The sequence below is a fragment of the Ambystoma mexicanum genome, chromosome 2p (assembly GCF_040938575.1).
Source record: "Ambystoma mexicanum isolate Mex_15411 chromosome 2p, UKY_AmexF1_1, whole genome shotgun sequence".
Classification (NCBI taxonomy): domain Eukaryota; kingdom Metazoa; phylum Chordata; class Amphibia; order Caudata; family Ambystomatidae; genus Ambystoma; species Ambystoma mexicanum.
This window is the reverse complement of record NC_090923.1, coordinates 1,274,405,615-1,274,433,468: the sequence shown is the minus strand read 5'-3', so window position 1 is coordinate 1,274,433,468 and position 27,854 is coordinate 1,274,405,615.

Here is a 27,854-nt window from a genome sequence, read left to right as displayed (position 1 = left end):
CTTCTGTTCCAGCAGGGGTGGTCACAGCAACTGGACCCCTGCAGATGGCTGATGTGCAGGCACGAAATAGCAGAGCACGTGGCCAGCAGGAAGGCAGGCAGCAGCAGAATGCTCGTGGGAGGCTGCTTGGGGCTCTGGTGGGCAGGTAAATGGCTTTCTGGGCAGGCGCATGGTCGCCCTGTGTGTTGTCGCATGACCATCTTGATGCAGAGTGAATCCGCACGTGAAAAAACAGCACGTCAGCGTGTGATTCGAGGAAAGGGCCTAAGCGCATAAGTGACGTGATGCGCGCAGGCGTTTCCCTCAGCACTGGTGCAGAGTGAATCTGCACGTGCAAAGACAGCACGTCCACGTGTGAATGTGTGTAATTTGAGGAAAGGGCCAAGCGCGTAAGTGACATGACGCACGCAGGTGTTTCCCTCAGCACGGGTTAAAGATGAGCATGGGCCAGAAATTCACTGTACGTGCTTTTCATGGAGACCGACGCGTGTGTTGCTACTTCTTGTTATTTAACGTGCCATCACTTCACAGCGGATCGAGGACGTACCTCTTCTTTTGGTGGGGGTCTTGCCTACACATGTTTTTCTTTCCCACGCTAGTCAGATGGTGAGTCGCGCATGCTATTTTTCCCACTGCGGGTCCCCCTGTGTATTGCTAACCGGTTTTTGAGGTCATAGTAGCCTGTGTGTCCCACGTGTATGCGTTATTTTTGTCCCTGGGTGCCACCACGTACTGTGGGAGGTTCATTCCACACACGTGGGCTATCGGGGGTTGCATGCACAGTTTTATTGCAGATTTGGGGTGCCTGAGCATTGCGCGATCCGTCATTTTTGCACCCTTCACCCATATTGCCCAGGACAATTGTGGTGTACACCTCCCATTGGCACTAATACACCCGTGCCATGGTTGGGAGGCCACGAAAGGTGAAGGGCGCCTCAGTTGGGCATTCTCCACGTGGTGGGCATGGTCAGGGACATGGCCAGGGTGACCAGGGAGTAGGGGGAGTCCAGGGTGGCCAGGGTGGCTGCAGAGGGGGAAGAGGCAGGGGTGTGCTACTTTGGCAGGATTCTTTGCCACGTGTTGGTGCAGTCATGCCACCACCCCCTGCAGCTCCGGGAGATGCAGCTCTTGCATCTGACACTGGCACCCATGTAACCCAGCAGTCAGTTTCATCTACTGCCACAGGCCCAACGGTAGTGGTAGCTGCAGGTGCAGCTGTGGCAACCACCACCCAGGCTCAGGGTCAGACAGCGCATGATGTGTTGGCACCTGAGGACTCCCAGGCTGAACCCAGGTGGTCAGGAGGCACAAGCAATGTGCGTGCAGGGATGCTCTGACCGAGGCACATGCCCCTGGGGCAGCGTTGTCATCTGCTGCCCCAAGCATCTGGGTTTTGGCAACTTCATGGCAGATGCAGCCAACACCAACCCGGCTGTGAGTCTGCCAACCAGGACAGTCTTGGGCACAGACCTTGGCACAGCGGCTGCTGCTGCGCTGGGTCCTGTCAAGAGCACCCAGCAGCCACTGACGCAAGTCAGGGCTTCGGTCCTAGTTCCACCTGCCACTCCCTTGGTCCAGTCCACCAGCGCCACTGTCCCTACTGATCAGGGTGGCATTTGCCAGTCAGGGTCTGGACCACGGTCCAAGAGGAGGAAGGTTGCTCCTGTGCAAGAGGCTGGGACCCCAGACACGGCTCTGGCCTCCGGCACATCGAGGAAGAAGCCTTTCGACAGGCAGGAACTGGACTTCCTTGTGGGCTATGTGTCGGAACACGAACGCAATATGCTAGTGGGGACAAATTTCCATACTACGCCTGCCCATCGTTGGGAACACTGAAAGCATGTTGCGGATGGTGTTAGTGCATTCAGATATGAGGTGTGCACAGCTCAGGACTGCAAAAAGAGTTGGGTTGACCTCCGACGCTGTGCTAAGCAAAAGCGGACCTCCAATTACGCCATGACTTGGGTGACTGGAAGTGGGCCAGCACCTGAGGAGGAAGAACTCTGCAAGAGATGATCGCTGCCGAGTTCATCCCGGCAGAATTGGTCAAAGGAGTGGGAGAGATGCAGGATTATGATGCCCTGTCCGGTCAGTGTTGTTGCGTGTTTGTCCAGCCGATGTGTGGTTTGCTTGTGTGATGTGTTGTGCTTGGCTGCCACTACATGCTATGTGTACATGGTTCTCATGTGCGAGTCATGCAATGCTTCACTAATGAGTGCCTGTTGTGATGCATGCTGGACATGTGAAGCAGATGGGGACTGTCTCATCACCACACATGCACCCTACTCACATGCTAGTCACCCGGCTGCCCCTCCGGTCCATGTTCCAACTCACTGACCTGTCTGCATGTAGCCTGTGGTGTCTTTCCACTCAGCACTCGGACTATGTCATTGCATGACTGATGTGCATGTGTGTTCAGCCTGCATGCGGGTACTCCACGCGGGCATCCTTCTTTGCCCCTCCGCCCCCCTGCACCTCAATTTCACCATGGCACTGGTGGGTAACATGTTGAACTACTGCAATGGCCTGTGCCACTCTCCTTTGTACATGCACACTTCCCCCTGCGAACCTGCCAGACACATACAGTGGGTTACATCCTTTGTCCTTGCTGCAGAGCGTCTCACTGTGCAGATTGCAGATGCTCCCTGGGGACATGGGTGCCCATTCATGCTCCATGTGTATTCCATGCTTGCCCCTATGTATCCTTGGCAGGATGACCATTGTAGTATGTGTCCAGGATTACATACGTAACATGGCATTTGGTCATCCATTCCATGCTCACTCTGGCTCAGTCCTGCATCACACACATGTTTAGGGTGTCATTGTCTGTATGGGGCACATGCCTCCTCCTGTTGCAGGCCCCCTGCCTCTGTTCAACTAGTGTAGTGCCTTCTGCATGAATGGGTGTACTACTGAGGGTTCCTCATGTGTCCTGCTTACTGTCCCATTCTCATCTGCTGTGGTGTCAGTTGACTGAGAGGATGCAATTGACTCTAGCCAACACTGTCTGCCAATACACAGTTCTGTGGTCAACATGTCATTGCCATGCAATGCCTCCCTGCATTTTCACTAAGGGGGTAGGGGGTTACCTGTAGCCATGCACATGCACATTGCACATGATGGCTGAACTTGCCCTTGCACTGCCGTCATGTTTAGTGATTGACATCAAAACGTACTTGTTGATGTAGATTGTTGGTAACATACACATGTTCTGCATGGCACCCACCAACTTCTAAGCCATGTTATACCGTTCTACATGACTACTCACTGCTGCAATGTCAAAGTGACCTGGCATGTATGTTCAGATTTTCATCCCTTCACTGTTATGAAACGTACTAGCACAGGTGCATCCTGTGACACATGTGCTCTGTATAGGAACACCCTAGCGGGTGTATAGCAAAGTTGATAGGTCAATCTGGGGGATATACTAACTGGTATAAGCCGAAGATTGATTATAGCCTGCCAATCGGGTTGTAATTACTGTGGAGCTGCCTGCACCTGTGTATGCATACACTTTCACATACATCAAAGCAAGCAGCATTGGAGCTGCTTGCTTTGCTGAATAGGATGCTGTTCATATACACCATACGGGTGTATTTGAAAACTTTCACGTATACATATGCAAGCAGCTTTAACATTGTGTAGTGCAACATTGCTGCTACTTACTTAGGTGTGTGTGGAATTGTTGATTTACACATGTGTTCTCAGCAGCATTTTTGTTGAATACCTAATATGTGGTTATTTTACATAAATGCTGCTGAGATTTCAGCATTGTGCCCGTTATGTTCAACAGGCACAATCCTGAAGGTGCACTGCCGTGCAGTATGTGTACGCCCAGGCCCACTTAGCAAATCTGGTGGAGCCTTGGCGTGGTGATTTGACACACTGAATAATGTATTTTGTCACATTCAATGCACAAAGTGCTGAATCAGGCCCTGAAGGGTGTTCTGGAGGCTTCATGGACTGGCAGCTCGGACCGTACTGGGCGGTATGGTCCCTCATACCTCGTTGTAGGCCCTCACTTTGCTCAGGACATTCACTATGTCTTCAGCGCCCATGACGCCCGGTACGGGTCAATCTGCAGATGGATGTAGCTATATTGGTGATGATGATTTAGTGATGCATGTGTACATGCATATTACATGTGTCATGGTGTGTTTTGATTCACTTGCAGGTGTGGCCATTTGGCTATTATACTTATGCTACATGCCACCTCTTTGTTGCCATCTGTCTTTTCTACCTGCGATATGTGCCTGCCAGAGGTGGTGTGTGATGGAGGTGATATACTACATTCAGTACATGTGTAGGCTTCGCAATTTACACACATACATTTCTGCTTTTGGGATGCCATTGCATATCAATGCCACTGGATGCATGCCAGAATTTGAGTTGTGTGTGACGTGTCTGCTTCATGTGTTGGATGTCGATGTGATGTCTATGTGTGTGTGGGTTATGTGCTACTGACATGTGTGATGACGCAATGGAGAAAGAGGATGGTGATATCATTCCAGACACGGGGTTGCTTTTACATCAGCAACCTGACACAAGTGGGGGTCGTGGGGTAGTAGACCACGAGAACCCACTTGTGCACCAGACCATCGTGTCCAGGGCTGGCAATCAGTCAAGCTCTGATGATCACTCTGAGTACAATGTTGAGTTGGATGTGCATCATGTCCATTCGTCGCTGGTGAGTGATCCTGATGTGGATGATCTTCTGTCCGCAACACCTGCACTGAGGGGCCAGAAAGTGTTGGAACATCCACCTGTGTTGGTCCTGAACGCACGGTCACACTCCATATCAGTTGTTGATGTGCCTGGGGCATCAGGTCAACAGAGGGATGTAGTCCTACAGCCGGGGGCAGTGCCAATCCAGCAAGGACCACAGCTCCTTGGGTCCTGCAGGTGTAATGTCCAGCAACGCGGTGGCCATGTGCCACCGGGGTATACTGAGTGGGAGCAATCCATGTATGCCAGTTCACAGCAACGGGGGCAGCTATTGATAAGATCGCTCAAGGCATGGAACGTGTGGCCCAATCCATGCTCCCCACTAATAGGCAGGTGGAGCTCCAGCAGCAGGGAGCGCAGTCCACGGGCCACTCACTCAGGCTGGGCATGGCGGCCTCAGACAGGGCACACCAGGCTGAAATGGTTTCTCTGCATGAGGTACTTACTGCTCAGGCAGAGGCATACAGGGAGACCCTGAAGGATGATCACCAATCCCTCAGATTTACTCTGGGTGTGCTCAACATGTCCCAGAGGCAGCTGTCAGAAGAGAGGTTGGCGCAGCTTGAGAACACCATTTCGGCTGAGCTACGTGCATGCCATAGGTGCTCCAGATGTCATATGAGGCCATGTAGGCAGAACTCTGTCATACACGTGCTACCTTGCAAGAGGAAGCACATGTATCACGTGAGGTGCTGTATGCTGACCTATGTGCCATTGCCACACAGGACCAGGTTTTCCAGGCCTGCATGCTTGCTACCGTCGAGGGGTAAGCTGCGGATAGGTGTGGTCAGGCAACTGCCACATCCAACTTCTGATTTCCATCAGCAGGGTGAGTATGATGACGACTTATGTCCCACACAGGTCGGGCTGTGCAGGCTTTAAGACCATGGAGGTATTTTTTTTAATCTCAACATCATCGCATGTGGGTGTTGAGGTGCACCCTGTACCTCCCCTCCCCTGGGTGCCTCCTTCCCCCCCCCGGGTCTTATGTGGCAATTATTATTTTTTTTTAAATAATATTGTTTGTCTATTGTGCATTCATATGACAGTGTGGTGCTTTGTGGCTTTTGAAAGCATCCACTGTGTGTTCCAGCTGGGCAAATTCAAGCTTGTCTCGTGTATGTGTTTGTGGCTTGGGGTCCAGACACATATGCCACTCCTGCTTCCCCTTTCCATGGGCTTGAAAGGATGGTTCGGTGTGACAGAAAATTACACAAGGGCATTGGACTTTTGCCATATCTGTGGCCAGTCTGCTGTACTACTTGTGTCTACACCTCTAGTATGGATTATGGATGTTTTCTCCACGGTATATCTGCAATCAATTTTGATGAGTAGATTTTTGAACTGTGCATTTATTGAATTTGATTGTGATGTTTTTTTCATTTCGTGCCTGTATACGTGCTTGATGCACTTCATGCTGTAGACGGTAGCCTGCACCCTTTAGATGTCAAAGCCACACTGATGGTGGGAGGGGGCCGGGTGGTGACAATGTGAAGTTAGTACGTGTTAGGTTCAGCCCCTGGGAATTGTGGCAAAGGTGGAAGCATTAGAATGTGACTCAAGAACCACAACTCACGGTCCAGTCCTCACCTGAGAAGTCCACTTCAACTACTTCTATGCTCCATTCCGTGTGGATGGCACGTTATATCTGTCTTCCCTCTTGGACTTCGCTGCTGCGTGACAGTGCAGGTTTCCTACTGGACTACAGCTCTTTTACTCGTTTTTCACACTTTGGTGCCTTTGGTCCCTGTTTTTCTTCCTGCTACTGTCCTTGTTGCAGATCTGTGCGTTTGTCTCTCGATCAGTTGTTTCCACGTACTCGTAGGCTGCCTCGGTTTGCCTCGGTACAATTCTGTACTACAGCATCTCTCGCTCTCTCTCTTGCTCCTCCTATATTTAATCTATTCCATCGATACCTTTATGTTGACTTTGGCCTTTTACCAAAGCTATTCAACTGTTCTGGCTCTTAACTTCCTATCAGCTTTTTCAGCAATCTCGCATTCACTCTGCCTTTCCAGACTTGTCCTGTCTCTGCCTTTCTCCGTTCATGCTATCAAGGATTGGTTGGGTTTCAGCTCAAGCATCCAGTTGTGCCAGCCTCCTTGGTTATTTTCTACTCAAGTTTCAGCTCTATCCATCAGTTGTGGTATCCTCATTGATTGTTGTCTACTCAAATTCCTACCCATCCTGTTGAACCATTCTACAACTGTGCAACCTTGGAAGTTATTCTGTCATTCTGCTTGGACATGTACTTGCCCATATTCTATAACTTCAAGTCATCTACTGGAGACTCTTCCAGGGATTTTTGGTGCCTAGAGGCTTTTTCCCTGGTTTGGGGGTTTGGCTCCTTGGAGTTCTCTGCGATTTGGTATTTTTACCGGTCAAGGTGGCCTCTGAGGGGGCTAGACCCTATTTACATGAAAGGAAGAACAAGGAAACCAAGAGGAAGGAGGATCCTGAAGCCAGGTAGACTAGAAGGAAGAAGCCGATGGACCCCAGAGACAGTTCTTCTGAAGGTCAAGGTGATGAGGAAATGAGGGGGGCCTTTTGTTGTCGGACAGTATGCTTGGGCTACAGTGATTGGTCACTGTCTGACATTGTCAATGTGGGTTCCTATGTACATGATGTGTTCTGCTGGTCAATGGATGTTCCTGTGTTGGGTTTACTTTTCAGGTGTCAGGGGATTGTTGTGGTTTGACACACTAGGGTGTCCACATGGCCAATGTTCATGTCCCTACTGATGCACACACTTACACAATGCACCACCACACATACCACACCACCATCCATGCCCACACGTGCACACAGATTGCCTTCTCTGCTATGCTCTGTCCCTGCAGCACATGCTAACTTGCAATTTTAGGATTGTGTACATGCGTGTCACGACTCGCAGGGATCACAACAGGTTTCCCAGTCCCCCCTCTATGGTGCTTAACGCCTCCCGATCTCATGCCCAGCTCCGGGATTTACCGGTATCCTCCTCATTTAGGTTGCCACCACATGGTCCCCAGCATTTTGCAACCCGCCCGCTACGGCGCCCGCTTCAGTGGCGTCTCCCATGGAGATTGAGGGATCGACTCCGTGCAGCCGCACTTCCGCATTCCAGGAATGCTTCACGTTCCCAAGACATGGCTGCCGGTCACGTGACCCGGAAGGTACGCACGCATGCGGCAGCAGATCACGTGACCGGAGGCTGCGGGTCATGTGTCCAGATGGGGAGCGAAGCACCAGTATTTAAACGGTCGCGTCGGTGCAACCGGCGCTTCACAGCTGTTTAAATCCTTGGACACGGCGCTACGTACCTGATTTCTTGAATACCCGGATACCGACCTTGGACTGCTTCACGGAATTGCTTTTGGATCTCCTTGGCTTTGTCTTTTGGAACTACCGGTCACGAACCATGGACTGCTTTTGGACTTCGTCTTCTTTATCCCTGGCACTACGATCACTGGTCCTTGTTCTGGACTTTGACAACGGGTGGGCCCGTTCCATCTCAAGTACGTTTGACCTTCTGGCAATACTTCCCTGATAGGGAGGGTTCTGGAGAATCCCGGAAAAACCCCATATGTATACCGGAGTACCTCACCGCTCCACTGGGTAAGACTGTTCCAACTTGTTATTGTATTGACTAGTGGTGGTTGTTGGGCGCATAACTTAACCAGTGCTTTCTTTGCAGTGGTCCGGGGTTTTTGAGGGTCTGCGGTTCCGGAGGAAGAAGATCTCCCACCTGTGGCCTCAAGGGTTGCACAGCGAGTCTTTTTGCTCCTCCCTGTGCGGCACTTGTGGACAGAGGTCTCTCCTGACTACACGACAGTCAAGTCACAACAGACTGTGAAGCCAACCTGTCGTGTAGTCATGCAGGGGGCCGCAGATGAATCCCTGGCTGCTATGGTATAAGCCATAACCGTGTTACGTACTGATATGGCCGCAGCCACCACTGCCATACACCAGCGCCTGGACCATATCCAAAGCACCAGATACCCCTTGCCTCCCGATACTGAATTTGGGGTCATCCCATCGACTTCACAGCCCATGCCTCCTCCTGTCCCGCCATCCCAGGGTCCCATACCAGTGTTACTACCGTCCCCCTTCACCTTGGCAGCTCCCGAAAGGTTTCATGGGGACCCCAGTAAGTTCAGGACCTTCTTGAACCAGTGTAAACTACACTTCCTGTGCAGACCCCGGGCTTTTCCAGACTCCACCACTAAGGCTGCCTTTACACTCTCCCACTTAGCTGGTACAGCTGCCGCTTGGGCCAATCCCCTCCTGGAGGAGGACAACCCTGCCCTTTATGACTTCGACCTATTGATTACGGAAATGTCAAGGGTGTTCGACACTCGTTATAAAGTACAGTCCCGTGATTTAGAACTCCTGGACCTGGGGCAAGGGAAGGGCTCCTTGATCGAGTATATTACTAGATTCAATCAGTTGGTAGCAGAAACTTCTTGGCCCGAAAACAAGAGGTCCGTTGTGTTCTACAGGGGCCTGAGCAACGCCATGAAGGATGCTCTTGCTATTGTTCCTTCGCTACCCACCGCATTCCAAGACATAGTCTTATAGGTGGACGCCCGGCGTTCAGAACGAAGAGCCGAGGCAGGTTTTCCTCCACTGCCCGGTGCCTCGGCTAACCCCAATACCACTCCTGAACCCATGCAGATAGGGGGCATACGGAGCCCGATCACACCAGCAGAACGAGAGCGTAGAAGAACAGACAACGCCTGTTTTTATTGCGGGCTCACAGGGCACTATGTCAAGGAATTTCCCGGCAGACCAAAACTCAAGTTCTCGGGTTTTCGGACCGCTCGACCCTAGACACGGGGGCTGGGTCGAGCACCTCTGGTCTTACCCCGAACGCCACACCTGCTTTCGGTCGCATCAGGCCGATCCATGTACAAGCAGTTATCCAGCCCACGCCCGGAATCTCACACCCTGTTACCATCATCATAGACTCTGGGGCCAGGGCTAACTACATCGACATCACCCTTGCGCATTCCCTGAACCTACCGCTCCTGGCCAAACCCTTACCCGAACCGGTACATGCGGTTGACGGCACCGCCTTGATATCCGGACCTATCAAACAACAAACGGCCCCGATGCTCTTGACAATCCAGTCAATCCACACCGAAACCTTGAGCTTCGATCTCATCGTGATGCCCCAGTTTGGTCTTATATTGGGGATACCCTGGCTCCAGGAGCACAACCCGTTGATAGACTGGAAGGCTGGATTAGTACACTTCGAGTCCGATCTATGTCAGCATTTCTGCCTTCCCGCCAACATCGGGGACGCTACACCCGCTCTAGGTCTGGGTTCCATTGCTCACTTGACCATCAGGGACGCCACAGCCTCAGGTTCCCCGTTAGAGCACCACACAGTTGGCCTGGTTTCCACATCTGTACCGGCCCAGTACTAAGACTACATGGGAGTATTCGATCAGGGTTCATCAGAAGCAATCCCGCCTCACCGCCCATACGATTGCCCGATAGATCTGCTACCCGACAGCGTCATTCCCACGGGTCGGATCGACTCCCTTTCCCCCGCTGAAGATGTGGATTTGAAAGAATATATCCAAAAGGCCCTCCGCTTAGGTCATATCCGCCCCTCCACTTCTGCAGCTGCTAGTCCCATTTTTTTGTCCCCAAAAAAGAGGGCGATCTACGTCCATGCGTAGACTACAGACGGATTAATGCCATCACAGTGAAAAATAGGTATCCCATACCCTTGATCACGCTCCTGCTCGACTGTCTCTCCCACGCCTCCATCTTCACCAAATTGGACCTGCGTGGGGCTTACAACCTGGATCGTGTACGCCCGGGCGATGAGTGGAAGACCGCCTTTTGCACTCGCTACGGGTTGTATGAATACACAGTAATGCCCTTCGGTTTATGCAACACTCCGGCCACGTTCCAGAGCTTCATGAATGACATATTCTCCGATATCCTGGACGTGTTCATTGTGGTGTATCTAGACGACATACTGATCTTTTCTCAAAACCTGAGTGAACATGTACAGCACGTACACAAAGTGCTCTCTCGTTTGCAGGCACACTCTCTCTTCGCCAAGCCAGAAAAGTGTCTGTTCCATACTGACTCCGTGGAGTTCCTTGGTTTCTCTATCACTCCTGGGGGGCTGGCCATGAACGCTTCCAAGGTACGGGCCGTGTTCGATTGGCCTGTTCCAAAAAACCTGAAAGCACTGCAATCTTTTCTTGGCTTCGCTAACTTTTACAGGCGCTTTATTTCGGGGTTTTCTTCTCTGGTGGCTCCTCTCACCTCTTTGACCAGCCCCCGCACTCCTTTATCATGGGCAAACACACATCAACAAGCCTTCGAGGCCTTGAAAACAGCATTTACCACCGCACCCGTTCTGCAGCATCCAGACCCGGAGTTGCCTTTCATCGTGGAGGCTGACGCTTCCTCCTTTGCTCTAGGCGCGGTTTTGTCACAGATATGCCCCTCCTCTGGCCGACTTCACCCTGTGGCCTTTCACTCCCGCAAGTTCACTGACGCCGAATCCCACTATACAGTGACTGAAAAGGAGCTCTTAGCAGTCATGGACGCTTTTCGTGTGTGGAGGCATCATCTATTGGGTGCTAAGCACCAGGTCACTGTGTACTCCGACCATCAAAACTTGCAAGATCTGGCCTCCTTGAAATGTGTCAACAGCAGGCAGGTCCGGTGGCACTTGTTCTTTGTTGCCTTCGATTTCGTTATCAAGCACCGTTCTGGCTCAGCTCACGGAAAGGCTGACGCCCTGTCTCGTTCCCCTGGGGGTGTGGCCTTGCCTGTTTAGCCCGACACTCTCCTGGACTGCGGCAAGGTAGTGTGTCTATGCACCCCATCCTTGCCCTTGCTCGATGCTATATGAAACTGGGTCATCTTACAACCCCATCAGCTATCCGAATGGGATCCTGTGTACCGTGACGGCCTGCCCTTTGTATTGGATAGGTTGTTCCTGCCCACTACGGATACTCGCAACATGGCGCTCGAATGGTCCCACGATGTCCCTGTGCACGGACACCCCGGTCAATCCCTATCTTGGCATTACTCAAACGATGGTGCTGGTGGCCTTCCATGAGGAAAGATGTAGAGCGCTACGTTAACACATGCGCCATTTGTGCACGGTGCAAACATTGTAGGGGTCGCGCTGTGGGTCTCCTTCTCCCGTTGCCCATTCCCCCCAGGCCCTGGCACACCTTGACCATTGACTTCATCACGGATCTACCTCGGGTCCAGGGCTTTGACACTCTATGGGTGGTTATTGATTCGTTCTCCAAGATGGCCCGTTTTGTTCCCTGTAAAGGAATACCCACTGCCCCTGCCATGGCCAAGCTCTTCTTTGTTCACGTCTTTTGTCTCTTTGGGCTTCCGTCAGTCATCGTCTCGGATAGGGGTTCTCAGTTCACGTCTCGCTTTTGGTGTTCAATGGCCAAACTGCTCGGTATAGACGTACACTTCTCGTCGGCTTACCACCCTGAAACGGATGGTCAAACCGAGAGACTTAATCAGACCCTCGAGCAGTACTTTCGTTGTTTGACCCTGCAGCAACAGGCGTCTTGGTTACGAGTGGTGCATCTCGCGGAATTCGCATATAACAATTCTGTCCACTCTTCCACTGGTTTCTCCCCTTTTTATGTACTCTACGGTCAGCCTCCCCGTGTCCTACCCTTCCATGATTTGTCCTCCACTGTTAACCCAGCCGCGACTGCCTATGTCCGGGACCTGGCCCCGTCCATGCCCAGACCTCGACCCATCTCCTCGAGGCCCATGCATCCATGAAGGCGCAGGCCGATAAGCGGAGGGTGTTGGCCCCGCCGTATGCCGTGGGGTCGCGCATCTGGCTGTCCACTCGACACCTGCAGTTGGTGGGGTGTAGGAAACTCCTGCCTCGGTTTGTTGGTCCTTATCTGGTGTCCCGGGTTCTCAATCCTGTGGCTTATCGGCTGGCTCTCCCAAGGTCCTGGCGGATTCACCCTGTTTTCCATGTCTCCCTTCTCAAGCCCTGTCCTGCTCCCACGCGGCTTAGTGCCCCCACGGCCCCGGTCTCCCTGGTTTCCCCTGACGTGTATGAGGTCTCTGCGGTCCTGGGTTCCCGGGTCTTTAGAGGTTCCCTTCAGTATCTGGTGGAATGGTCGGGCTATGGCCCTGAGGAGCGGTCTTGGGTTCCTGCCGTGGACGTCCACGCCCCCCGTCTGGTTGCCCGGTTCCATCGGGACAATCCTGCCTGCCCACGGGGTCGTGGGCCTTTGGGGGGGGGCTCTGTCACGACTCGCAGAGATCACAACAGGTTTCCCAGTCCCCCCTCTATGGTGCCTAACCCCTCCCGATCTCATGCCCAGCTCTGGGATTTCCCGGTATCCTCCTCATTTAGGTTGCCACCACATGGTCCCCAGCGTTTTGCAACCCGCCCGCTACGGCGCCCGCTTCAGTGGCGTCTCCCATGGAGATTGAGGGATCGACTCCGTGCAGCCGCACTTCGCATTCCAGGAATGCTTCACGTTCCCAAGACATGGCTGCTGGTCACGTGACCCGGAAGGTATGCACGCGTGCGGCAGCAAATCACGTGACCGGAGGCTGTGGGTCACGTGTCCAGATGGGGTGCGAAGCGCCAGTATTTAAACGGCCGCGTCGGTGCAACCGGCGCTTCACAGCTGTTTAAATCCTTGGACACTGTTCGGCGCTACGTACCTGCTTTCTTGAATACCCGGATACAGACCTTGGTCTGCTTCACGGAATTGCTTTTGGATCTCCTTGGCTTTGTCTTTTGGAACTACCGGTCACGAACCACGGACTGCTTTTGGACTTCGTCTTCTTTATCCCTGGTACTACGATCACTGGTCCGTGTTCTGGACTTTGACAACGGGTGGGCCCGTTCCATCTCAAGTACGTTTGACCTTCTGGCAATACTTCCCTGATAGGGAGGGTTCTGGAGAATCCCGGAAAAACCCCATATGTATACCGGAGTACCTCACCGCTCCACTGGGTAAGACTGTTCCAACTTGTTATTGTATTAACTAGTGGTGGTTGTTGGGCGCATAACTTAACCGGTGCTTTCTTTGCAGTGGTCCGGGGTTTCTGAGGGTCTGCGGTTCCGGAGGAAGATCTCCCACCTGTGGCCTCAAGGGTTGCACAGGGAGTCTTTTTGCTCCTCCCTGTGCGGCACTTGTGGACAGAGGTCTCTCCTGACTACACGACAGTCAAGTCACAACAATGCGTCACTGGGTCATTTTAGTTGCTTGGCCTTTTTTATATGATGCTCAAGGTGTATCCCCAAAACAATGGCCGCTCACTGGGCTGTGTGCTGAGCGGTGTGTTGCAGGGGACACACACAGCACATCATTTTGGGATTTGCGGATTTGTATTGCCCAATGTGCATGCCAGGAGGCATTCTGTTTTTTGTTGATGGTACCACTGGTGGAATGCTTTTGTGTATGACTTTGTATGTGTGGGAGGTTGTTGGTAAGTCATTTAATCTGGTTCCATGTCAGGTGTGATTGTCTCAAGCCTGTTTCCATTTATGACGTGGCACTTCGTAACTAATTTGCCATGTCTTGTGCATTTGGTTTGCTCTTTTGCTGTTGCATGCCATGTCATGTTATGGCCAACGAGGGTAATGGGGGTTGTAAGGGTTTGGGTGACATACCACTGATTTTCATGGCCTGATTTGCAGGGGGGGGTGGGATATGCACCTTGCATGTGTTCCTCTTGGTGACACCGGATTGGTTATGTTTAAGTAGCTAGAGATGCACACAATGTAGCACTTCTGTGGAAACATTCTCAGGGTGGTAAGGTTGTGACAGTTGACTGTCTCTTTGTCATCATCGATTGTCACCTGGTATTTGCCAGGCCTGTCCGCACTCTGCAGGGGTGGGAGTTTAGGTGCAAAATGTGGCCACAAGCTGGGTCCGGGCTGCCTCGCCTCGTGCCCTTTCCCCTCCGATGAGCAGTGCCTGTGCATGTCGTTGGGGATGTGGGGGCACCACCATGTCCACCTGTATGCCCCGCCGTGTTGCAACATTGTGCAGGACACATGCTGTCACAATGTTCCTGCACGCTAGTGGGGGTACATATAGTAGCTGGCCACCAGAGCGGTCAAGGGAGCGGAAGTGTGACTTGAGCACTCCGAATGTGCGCTCCCCTATGCCCCTGGTTGCAATATGTGCTAAGTTGTATCTTACCTGGGGTGGTGTGGTGGGGTTCTGTATTGGCGTCATCATGTGGGTGGTCAGAGGGTAGGCACTGTCCCCTAGGGAGGTGATGATGGTTGTCATCAGTTGGGTTTGTGTATTTGTCTGTGCGTGACATGCATGCATGTTCACAGACATTTCTACTCACCAATGAGCCATGTGTCACCATGCTTCCTAGCTTCCAGGTCCCCGCTCAGGGCAGACATTCTGTATATGAAACTGTCATGGGTGGACCCGGGATAGTTTGCATAGACAGAGGTGATGATTCCCTTGGCATCACAGAAAATCTGCACATTGATGAAATGCCAGTGCTTGTGGTTGCAGTATATGTTCTTAGTGGCTCTAGGTGGGCATAGGGCCACATGGGTGCAATCTATGGCACTGAGCACTTTGGGGAAGTGTGCCACCCTGTAAAAGTCCAGAAACAAAGCCTGCCTTTCTGCGGGTGTTCTGGGCATGTATATGTGCCTGCGGACTGAGAGGCACGCAGTCATGATTGCCAACACCTGGTGTAGGCAGCGTGACTGCGTGGGCTGTGAGACACCCCCAACTATGGCAGTTGTCCGCTGAAATGACCTAGTGGCCAAAAAATGCAGGACATTGAGCACCTTTTCCAAGGGGCTCAGTGCTTGGGAGCACAAGGTGGGTGATGTGAGGTCATCCTCCCACTCAGTGACCAGGTCTAGGATGATATGAGGTGGAAACCTAAACCTGCCATAGACCTCGTCATCAGGCATTCCAAAAAGGCTGGTCCTGGGCAAAAAAATGTGGGGCCTGGCTATTCTCCTCCTCCTGCAGTGTCCCACGATCACTGCTGCAAGAAATGGGACATTCATCATAGCTGTATATACGTGTTTGTTGTTTGCACGCACTTTTATACTGCGCGGGGCCGCTCTCGCCTGCTTTTGTGTGGAGGACGTGTCTTTTGGTGTGCGCGGCTTTTCCCTATTTGAATCCATGAATACGTGTTGTTCGCACGCGCGTGGGAGTTCCATGTATTTCCCAGCAGTGCTTCCTCAGTAACACCCTCATTTTCACTCTTTGTTCCACATTCCGCATGTTGCGCCCCCTTTTTGGTGTGTGCGCTACACGTTGTGCACTTTTGCCGTGAGCGTCGCGCACAGCATTTGGGATGTCGCAGTGACGTGTTCGCCCGTGTGCGCCATGTGCGGTTTCAGTGCAGCTCCCTGGAAAAACACGCACACAGACTTCCATGAATCGCTTGCGTGCGATTCGCACTCGTGCGCTGGATTTTTCTCGCTTGCGCCACCGATTTCGGCACTAAATTATTCCATGAATCGGCCCCAAAACGTGTAGCTGTTGTAAATAGTTATAAAATAGAACACAATACATACACATTACACCTTTAATGGTAAATATAAAGGCCAAAATGTACAAAGTAAAATAAACATAACTTGCCTTTTAATATGCTGTTAACTAATAGAAGCAGCTTGAAATGTTCTAACACATGTGACACAAATTTGGGAATGTTATATTTAAAACGGTAAAATGCAACCTATCTGATCACTGCTATTATGTGAAATTCACAACAGCAAGAAATAATTGGTTAAATTGAAATCGTTTTACTTTAAATTAGAACATGCTAGAACGTCTGTCATGTGGTTAATGCATTTTTTTAAACTATGCTGTCACATGTACTTTTTAAGCAAAGACGAATAAAGTTAACAAAACAAAGTTTTTTTAAAACACATATGTCATGGCTCATATTTTGCAAATAGCCTTAAAAAGTGCGTAATGCTATACTTTCTCCCTCTTTCTGTAATACTCGTGACACTGTAAATAACTGTTACATCAACTAAACGAGATATAATTGCAAAGAGGTGTTTTTATCATTTACCTCAAGTGGATCATATATTACTGCTTTTTAATTGGTAAGCCATATATTTACAATCATATGTAAACATTGCTTTACTTAACAATGTAATTACTATTTTTGTAAGGTATCCTAGCATAAAAACATTACCTTGTATACTTTTGTAATTTTCGTTTTTTGCTATCATTTGGTTAACTAAAAAGTGAAAAAACATGTGCATTTTCATTGCTGAAAACAGCTGCATTGTGTCATGCATGCTGGACGCTACGCTCGTAGAACAGCTAGACCGTTCTACTCCAAATGGAGGTTATTCGATACGTTACCGGGAAAACGACGTTTGCACTTTTCACGTCGCTAACTTCACGTGACTTTTGCTTCGTCACGTGAACTACGGTATTACGTATTTAAGCAGCGTAGAAACTTCACTCGCTGCTTCTGATTGCATCTATTGGCGTTGTGTAGCTGAACCTCTGATCTGCATCCTGGCATATTTCTACAGCTACTTTTGGGCCTTCAATAGCGTGTGTTCCGCCACACGCTGATTCCTGGAGCTATTTCTTCGCGTGATAATTCACACGCGCTCTCTGTCTTCAAGCGCGGCTGGCCAAGGCTGCGTAAATCCTGCCCGCGTGTAAAATCCACACGCACTTTCTGTCTTCAAGTGCGGCTGGCCAAGGCTGCGGGAATCCTGCCCGCGTGTACATCCACACGTACACTCTGTCTTCATACGCGGCTGGCCCGGACTGCGTAAATCCTGCCCGCGTGTAATTCCACACGCGCACGCTGTCTCCAAACGCGGCTGTTCCGGACTGCGGGAACACCGCCGCGTGTTATTCCACACGCGCTCTCTGCCTTCAAGCGCGGCTGGCCAAGGCTGCGTAAATCCTGCCCGCGTGTAAAATCCACACGCGCTTTCTGTCTTCAAGTGCGGCTGGCCAAGGCTGCGTGACTCCTGCCCGCGTGTAAAATCCACACGCGCTCTCTGTCTTCAAGCGCGGCTGGCCAAGGCTGCGTAAATCCTGCCCGCGTGTAAAATCCACACGCGCTTTCTGTCTTCAAGTGCGGCTGGCCAAGGCTGCGTGTATCCTGCCCGCGTGTAAATCCACACGCGCACGTTGTCTTCACACGCGGCTGGCCCAGTCTGCGCGAATCCTGCCCGCGTGTAAAATCCACACGCGCACGTTGTCTTCAAACGTTATTTTCTTCGCGGCTGTTTATAACCGCGTGTACTTTGTTTTTCCTTAAAAAGAGCGCTATTTCTAACTCCTCCATCTGTGGAATTAACAGAAGGATTGATCCCTATAGTGGGAAGGAAGCTTTTCAAGGATTATTGGAAGGTGACATTGAACTGAACTTTTGGACGCTATCCTGTGGTGAATTCAACCCGTATCTAGCGTGAGCCTCGTTCCGTTCGGGATAAGTCTCCCTTACTAATTTTCCCTTCCTTGTCGTTTGTTTTTCATTCAAAATCCATCAAGAGACTTCTGGATTATTCTACCCTAAACTAAAGGTCAGTGTGAACATTCCTGTCATTATCTAATTCATCATACTCAGGTTGGAGCAGTTATTCATGATACTTTAATTTGTCCTAGGCTGGCTTTCTATACCTTACCCACGCCCTTTCCAGTGATCCATCGCTCTGCCTGTTCTATCAGCCAGAGGGTTGTATCATTTGGAAGGTCTTCAATTGACTTCACAACTATCAAATCGTGTGAACAGGGATCCGGAAGACCCTACCTCCTGTATCCTTTTGAGTATTGTATCCTTTTCAGTTAATACTTTGGTACATTCTGACACATTGTTGTAAAAAATCCTTTAATTGGGTGAGTTTTTAATACATTTCAAATATAATTCATTACGTTTTTCAAGGTATCAATTAGTATATTAATTTTCATGTACAAACAATTACAGGGTGTGTTTTATTATGTGGAACACGTTTACACAGGCAATCATGGAATATTACCAGTGTGTGGAATTTCAACACATCTCTAAATTGTAGTGCACATTCAATAACCTTTTTAGCTTGCCAACATAAAAGGTGCTTTGTAAATACAACAATAATATGTAGGTTACTTTGGTACATGTTGGTATATATAGACGTGAATATGTACAGAAGCTACATGCTAACATGTGTTTCACAAAATATAGCTATTGTACAACATTGTTACTGCAATTGTAGAACTTCTCCTAAATTAATATTGTTACATAGACGGCGTTGTTAAAAATTGTATTTTTTACATAATAAAAACCTAGATTTGCAATGCACACTATAATAATTGTTCTTTTATAATGCGCTTAATATCAGCAAATGGTTTCTAAGCACGGGATCGGGATTCAAATCTGTGTTGCACTGTGTTGTTTTACCAACGTTATGTACGAAGTAAAGTATTTTAAACATGCATTTGAATTCCTGTTTCCAAATACATAGACAGTTTGCTAGCAATTTACATTACATATTGTAATTTTACACTGCATTTATGTACAACACTAATAACAATATGTACAAATTATTACAAACATTTTATTACCTGATTTTATATTTATACCTTATTTTAACATATATACATATTGAAGGTGCACACTCCCTGACACAATATACAAAAAATCTGAATAATGGACACACTCCAGTAGGGAATAAGACCAGGAGATAGATTGCAAGTTGAACAACGTTTATATGATATAAATTGTGCATGCAGAGAACTCTGCTGCCCAGAGAGCGCTCTGCTAAACATTACATGGGCAGCACATCATAAGAGAGAAAATCATCACAGATGACATGATGTTACAAATGCACAATGCTGCAATATAATTGGGTCGAGTCGTTGGTGCCGTATGGATCTTTAGGTGCAGACCACGTCGGATTGGTTGTCGCTTGGGTATCACTCCTGCAGCACGTGGGTCAGCTGGGCTCATCTTTGTGAGGTGAAGGTCAGGCCAGCAAAATGTACACTTTCCCTGACTAACTGATCTTGCAATAGCAGCATTTGAGAGCATGAGATAAATGACAATCGTAAAGTCTGGTATGGAATGTGGGTGCTTCCCGGAGTTCATAGACAAGTTGTAGGCATGCTTTGTGCCCTCTGCACCCCGGCACCTATAAACCTAGAGCCCCGACCCAGGTGCCCACCTTGGAGGTTTTTATCTACCTAATGCCTCATGATATGAATAGACAAGTGTCAGGATTAGAAAGAATATTTGAGTGTCTGCGGTCTGGGCTCTCAGGGGTGTCTTCGTTTGGCAACTCCGGGAGATCAGTATCAAAGAGCAGAGGGGCATGGGCCTGGTAGGTTACAGCTTTGCAGGGTGGGGGTAAGAAGGGGCACAAGCAGGTTAGTATAAATGGATGAGCACTCAGGCGGGGGCCTGTTCTGGTCTCATATAGTGCAGTGAGCTCATTTGTTCTGAGAGGCACTAAAGGTTGCAACAATGAGTAGCTGAACTTCTGTGAGAATGAGGTTTGTGCAAAGCTGACAGGAGGCAGTGGGGTGCGGGCCTGGGCTTGTGGTGTGAAGTGCAGAGCAGAGTGAGAGACAGGTTTTTAGAGATCCTTTTCAGGCCTAGTAAAAGATGGCATTTGGCAAATTACCTAAAATGTAGTCTTTACACGTAAATAAGCCTTAGTTAGATGCTTTCCTTATTAGTAATTAGTAGGTGATCAACACAGATTACAGTTGGCGGGGAGAGGGGATGTCTCCTCCCTTCAGCACAAGTGAGATCTGCACATGTGGGAGTGGTGAGAGGGGCGGGATGGACCAGCTCTCCCCCAATACTCCCCCCTTTCAATACTCCTAAAGTTACAAATACCCCCCTCCAGCACGTCTACATTCCTCTGCCCTTCTTACCGCTTCATCCCATGCAGGTGTACCCTTTATTGGCATCCATGCACAGCACACACTTCTTCAACTTTCCCCACGTTGTGCATATTCCTCAGGCGTACATATCATATAGAGGCACACTCCATCCCCCTCTAGGCCAACCAACACCTCCTTGTGGTTTTCTAAATCTTGAGACTGTTTGATGGTTGTGTGCCATAGAGTATTGACTATATCCTCTGTGATGTAAATGGCCACCATGCGAAATTTGGGCTCCTCACTTTCACCTGTTTGCACTTGGGCTTCCCTAGTATCATGAGGCATTTTCCCGTTTCTATTTGGATTTCCCACAGTCACCATCATCATCATCGCATTATTAGGAATCGCCTCTACACAGCATCGTACTCCCATTTGGCACACACAGAAGATCAGCAAGAGGAAGACAAAAACAGGGACTAGTAACTTCATTGCCATCCAGAGGCATGATGGTATGCAATAGAATTCCGCACTGAACCAGTCACTAGCTTGAACGCCACCTTCTTCTTTCATCCACACTCCAAGTTCATGCACTGCTGATATTACATGCAAACATGTTCCATTTTCAGCATTTGAAGAATGCACAAACGTGGAACATGCACTCCCACTTTTTCGGCAAACACCGCCTACCATAGCCATGAGCAGGTCGAGCATGTATCGATTCTGCATGGTCATCAGTCTAAGTGCTCTTAGTTCTACCTTTATTACATTGAATCCTTCATCTGTGTCGTTGTCTAATTGGATAAGCTCCCAGCAGACTATCTGTAGCCACACAGCGTTTGCTCGTGCCTGGATTCTGGGGGTAAGTGATGCAAAAAATGTCTCTGCTGAGTTGAACAGCTCGTACTGATCAGGGATTTGCACCAAGAGGTCTGGAGAGTCTTTCGAGTGGTAATTGGATACTCTCTTTCTGCGGGACACTTGATCTTGCAGCTTGTCTTCTGATAGCACGTCATAGATGGGGGCTCTTCACTTGCAGGTTTGGGTGCCAGTTTCTGTGGATTGGGCACCCCCTGCCCCTTGATGTGGTTCTCCGGAATCACAAGCTGTACAGAGTGCAGTGTTGCCAAAGCACAGCAGCCCCTCCATAATGATGGGAGGTGCAAGTGTAGAAAACCGGAAAAAGATTGTCCAGAGCAAAATATATTTGAAGAAAATGTGTATCAAAGTTTATTGAAAGTGATACCAACAATTTAAACAATGGTGAGTCAATCACTAATAATTAAACACTAATCATTTTAATACAATACAACAGCAGCAACCATATGCCTAAAATTGGCTAAAACATTATCACACATACTTGCCATTCATGGTGCGCTCATTCAAACCCAACTCATCATAACGTGACATACATCCAAAAGCTAAAAAACAAAGGAATCATGTTAAAAACCTATGGGGAAGAGGAATTCATGACTATTCCCCATAAAACAGACATTATTTTTATGTTCACAATCAATAGAATTAACAAATGATCTATTGACAGGGTGGATCGGAAGGAAAAGTGCAAAAGGTCACATCCCTGTAGGGTTTATCTCTCGACCGGTTTCGACGTGTAGTGGTAGTAAACACAACGTCTTCCTCAGGAGGTAAATGTTACCATTCTGTAAGAAACACAAAGACATGGCTATAGACTACTACATAGGAAAAAGTATAAGTCATGGTTAACTGTCTGCAGATTACAATTAAAAAGGGAAGCAACTGCTAAGAAGCAACCCAAATTTACTTTGTGGTACAACTATGGGATCATATATGCCGTTTAACAATTAGCAAACTAAAAATCCCAATCTAACAGCTATATATGACAGAGCGAAAGGGTTAGTGACTCCCAAAAGGAGCCCGTGCAGAGTGGTAGAAACCTTCATGGTTAATCAGCGGCAAATGTGTGAGCGTGCAACGCAGATTATATATGAACAAAAAATGTTAATCGGGTCCAAAAAAGAACCGTGCCCCAGGAGTAGACCAACCTGGTGAATGCCAAATTGCTGTAGTGGCCGTGACAGAGTAGTGCGACCAGTCACGCTAGGAGAAGCCAAGGCCGAGTCCTGACCTAAAACAAAAACCGAAATGCACATAATGTAGCAAAGCAACTCTAAGGTATTAGATGACGTGCCTGTGACTAGAGCAAGGATGGAAGCTCACCTAAAAGGCACCCTATGGAATTAGGGAAAGCCATGGCTGCATGTGTAGAAAAGTGGGTAAGTAGCACAACTTAGCCTGAAGTGCCAATCTCGTCTGTGGATCAATGCAACGAAACAGCAAGAGAACCCATTACAGTGATGGAAAAAAATTTGCCAAAATTGCCTGAGCCAATTAGAGACACTGCTATGGTAAAGTTACAAATGAAACTGAACTGAAACAACAGAAAACCCATTACAGTGATAGGACAAATGGCCAGAATAGCCTGAGCCAATTAAAGACACTGCTATGGTAAAGTTACAAATGGAACTGAACTGAAACAACAGAAAACCCATTACAGTGATGGAAAAAATGGCCAGAATTGCCTGAGCCAATTAAAGACACTGCTATGGTAAAGTTACAAATGAAACTGAACTGTGAAAGTCCACAGCGCTCATGCCTGGTCCTCGGGGGGGTTCAAGAGTATTATGTCAGTACAAAATTACATGTACTGCATTAACAAAAATACTCAGAAGATTGCCCTGTAGGAAAATATGCATGGCAGTAGCGCACTGCCGTCCAGAATGCATTCCCTTTTAAAAGTGCTAAGACTTTCCAACACTAAAAGGTATATAACAAAGAGACTAGCTGCACGCTTACCTCCATCAAACATATGCCGTCTCTGTGAAGTGGCCCGTGTAATTAGGAGTCCAAAGAAAACACAGACTCTTCGTGCCGAAGTCAGTTTCCTCAGAAGGAACGCCACGCATGCGTGTAGGCAATCTACAAAAGAGACGCTGGCAGCCGGTGACCACGAGTCAAGATCTATATAAGCTGACCGCACATGACTGTTTTGACAGAAATCAATCAAACTCAAGGGCCGGGGGACGGGACCTAACACGTATATTGCCGTGCGGAATGAGATGAACTCGAGCATTAATTGCTCTATCAGCTGGAAAAAGGAATGTAACCAGAAATGAAACGCTAATGCCTGAAGGCAAATTAAAAGCTGTCAGTGAGAGCCAAGGGGGGTCCTGGGAGTGGTAGTGCAGCTGAGTAGATAATAGAAAAATATGGTAAATGAAAAAGGGTAACAATTCGAAATTTGAAAAGCATAGATGCCAGCAACGCGCCAATTGGATACCAAGGGTGGTAGTGGCACTAAGTGGGTGGAACCTCGTTATATTAGTCTATACTACTACTACTGCCTGGAAAGAGTAAGCAGGACAATTGACGGCGCTACGCCAGAATTATTGTAGGAGTAGAATGGGCCAGAACGGGGCTGGAGGTGAAAGCGTCCCCAAGTCTCTAAAAAATGCACCCAAATTACAACAGGATGGTCAAGATCGGGGTGCTATGTTATAAACACTGTCTGTAAGTGTAAGATGAATAACACAAAGACAGACACTAGAAATGCCAACAACTGAAATTCAAGAAAAAATATATAGAGTGCGTGCATCTAGCGGTCCTAGAGTCAGGGGAAGCCCGCCAAAACAGCCGGTCAGATGGCAGCAATAAATGAATAAATGAATAAACAAAGGAACAAAGAATGGATCGATTCACTGCACACTCATGCTGGCAGGGGCACGTGGGGACTCGCAATAAGGCACTCATTAACGGATATTAAAGTCCCACGACTCCAATGTGTTAAGGCCTTTATGGAGTGTTTTTAAATTAAAGATCCACATTTGTTCCTTATAGGACAGTTTGTTGGCCAATTGTACTGTATTGTTGGCGAAAAAAATTTCTAAGCAAAACCAGATTAAAGAATCTGGATTCTGTCCCATTTCTACACAATGAATCACTAGTGGAGCCGATAGATTGCGAGTTCTGATTTTTGAATGGTGCTCATTGATGCGTAGGTGAACTTCCCTAGAAGTTTTTCCAACATACAAGAGCTGGCACGGACACTGGATGGCGTAGATGACATTCTTACTTCTGCAGGTGGTGAATGTACGTAGTGCCCAACACCTACCGTTGTAGGTAAAGTCTGTTGTTTTTTTGGAAAATTTACAGGCAGCACACGAAATGCACGGATAGTGGCCTTTCACCTGGTTGAGGTTAATGTCCCTAACTTGGTTGGTACGAACCGGGAGTCTTGTTGCCCGAGTGAGTTTCTGTCCTAAATTTTAGCTTTTTTTTAAAAGCAAATAGTGGTTTCTCTAAGTTGAGGTCCGTGGAATTGAGGATCCTCCAGTTTTTCGAGAGTCTTTCGAGTGGTAATTGGATGCTCTCTTTCTGCGGGACACTTGATCTTGCAGCTTGTCTTCTGATAGCAGGTCATAGATGGGGGGCTCTTCACTTGCAGGCTTGGGTGCCAGTTTCTGTGGATTGGGCACCCCTTGCCCCTTGATGTGGTTCTCCGGAATCACAAGCTGTACAGAGTGCAGTGTTGCCAGAGCACAGTGGCCCCTCCATAATGATGGGAGGTGCAAGTATGCCTGTTTGCCACACATCCAGTAGTGGGCCATCAAAACAGCGGCCCCTTTTCGCATGTCAGGTATTATGAGGGTTCTGTTATAGTGTGTGTTGGAGCCCATGGGTACTCTTCCCTCCCCGTGGAAGCACAGTTCATGTGTTTCTTCATGCTGGATCTTGATTCGTTTCTCAAGAGCTGTAACCCATGTTAGTTTTGCAATGTGTTGAGACCATATGTGGGCGCAAGTGTCCTCCATCCATTGCAGTCTTTTGTCCGATAAGCCACCTAACGCTTCTGCCTTTCACATCACTGTTGCATCTTGCCATTTATTTTCTGTGAACATTGTCCCTTTAATTGCAAAGAATGGTTCTTTAAAGCATGTTGTACTTCCAGGTTTCTTATTGCACGGCTTTTCATTAGGAGGAAGCAGTTGTAGTTTTACTGTGTATGCCAGGAAGGTGCTCCTTATCATACATGGTGCGAGATGAACGAGACACTGGGCTTCCACTAAGGGGGATTCTTGTGGCACTAAAACCTTAGGCGTCCCTGACGCATGAGGTATCAGTGAACAAACATAGTAGCTGATTTTTGTGGCCTGTCTCCCTGTGGTGCTCATATCAGAGTACCACTTGTTAGACTGGTCCGGATGATCAAGATCCTCTACCTTATCCAGCCCCAACCCATGATATGCGTCGTATTTGCATTGGTTTGCTTGCCGCTTCAACTTATCTTTACTATTTGTTAGTGACTTTTTGTACCTTTTACCATCAACACTGGGCGTTTTGTGTGCATTGAAAGCATGTGAGCGATAAATGGAGAAGAGACCCACATCTCATGTTACATTGGTATCATTCCTAAGCTGCCTGTTGTGAGTGCTCGAAAGTGCTTGTGACATGTAAGTAGGAGACAGAGTATATACATTATTAATATTTGAGGTAGGATATCTGGTTGTATACGGGTCACTTGGGAGTACTGTAAACATTACTGGATTGGAAAAAGGGTTGTCATATACATAAATTACATTTTCACTGTCATTCATCGCAAATGGCCCAGACTGCAATGACATCTTGGTATGATTTTTGAGTAGTGTAGTGACGTTCAAGGAGGTATTATGATCCCATATTAGTTTCACACCATCCCATATTAGTTTGCTCTCATCTTGTATTAATTTTCCCCCACCCCCGCTTCTTTTATGTCTCCAACAATAAAAGAAATGCTCCAGTACAACCCCAAGCACAACAATATTGTGGAAAATACAATGGCCATAAAATAAATAGCACATTTATATGAGTATGCCCTAGTAGCTCATATACTATTCCTACTTCTATCTAACTGAATTCTATTTGTAACCAGTGAGCTACTTTCCACCATCGTCGCACCTACAGAGTGGGATGTAAGGGGTTAAACATACTTTCAGTTTATCAATAATTCCAAACATTTAAAGTACAGATGCAATTGTAGGAAAGAGAGAGAGATAGAGAGACAGACAGACAGACAGACAGACAGACAGACATTGAAATCAATACATTATTTTTAAAAGCATACATTTTTCTTAATCACTATATTGCCATTGCTCAGTTATCTCTTGTGCCACTATGCAGTTTCTTCCTGTATTCAGTAAGGAGTTGATGCCTCCCATTCTTTTTGTTGGGGTGTTCATGGTACTACACTGTCATGTGATTTTGTAACATCTGATAGGTGGGTATCTAGTCAATTCATCTAAAACCATTCCATCTAATACCATTCCATCGAAATGTTTCAATCTAAATTATTGTTCATCTCATGTATGTTTTGGGGGGTAAAGGGTTACTTTTTTTTTCAGGTGTATTTTAAAGGGTAAAAAACAGGGGTTTGAGGGAGGACCCCCTTCCAACAAAAAAAGAAAAAAAAAGAAAAAGAAAATGCATTAGATGGACATTCTTTAGATGGAAAGATTTTGATAGAATGGAATTAGATGCAATGGTATAAGATATAATGACCAAGAACCGATAGGTGGATCCAGTATTTCAGTCCCTTCACCTTTACTGCCGAAGGTGTGCAGTATATAACCTCATAAGGGCCATGAAATCTTGGAGTGTTCCACCTGCGTACAAAGCTGCTGACATATACTAATTCACCAGGCATTAAAGGACTTGTTGGGCTATCTGCTGAGGGTGTTGAATTGTTCCTTTCATTTTCTATAGTAAACGGTGGGGCTGTTTGTTTTGAAATAACTCGCACTGCCCATATAAGCTCTGTGAGGTATTCCTTAAATTCCTCTCCCAGTACTGTGGCACTTCTATGGGCATAGGACATTCTTCTTACCGGAGACAAGGACGTTTGCATTTGTTGCCCAGTTACTATTTCGTGGGGGGACAAATGGTGGTCCTTACTAGGTTGAGTATGCAGCTGGAATAAGGCCAGTGGGAGACAGTAAACCCAATTCTTTTTAAGAATGTGGCAGTTTGGACAACCTGCTTTAAGAAGACTGTTGATCTTTTCTACGACTCCATTCGCTTGTGGATAATAAATCGAGCACATGTTATGCTTTATTCCCAATAATGTAGTTACTTCTTTGAAAAGGTCATTCACAAAATGTGTTCCATTGTCAGAGCACATGACGTAGCATATGCCCCATCATGGGAACACTTCTCTTACTAGAAACTTAGCTGAACATTTCACATCTGGGTGGGTGCACGGTTCAGCCTCTACCCAGCAAGAAAAAAGACAAACTACTACAGTTAAGAATT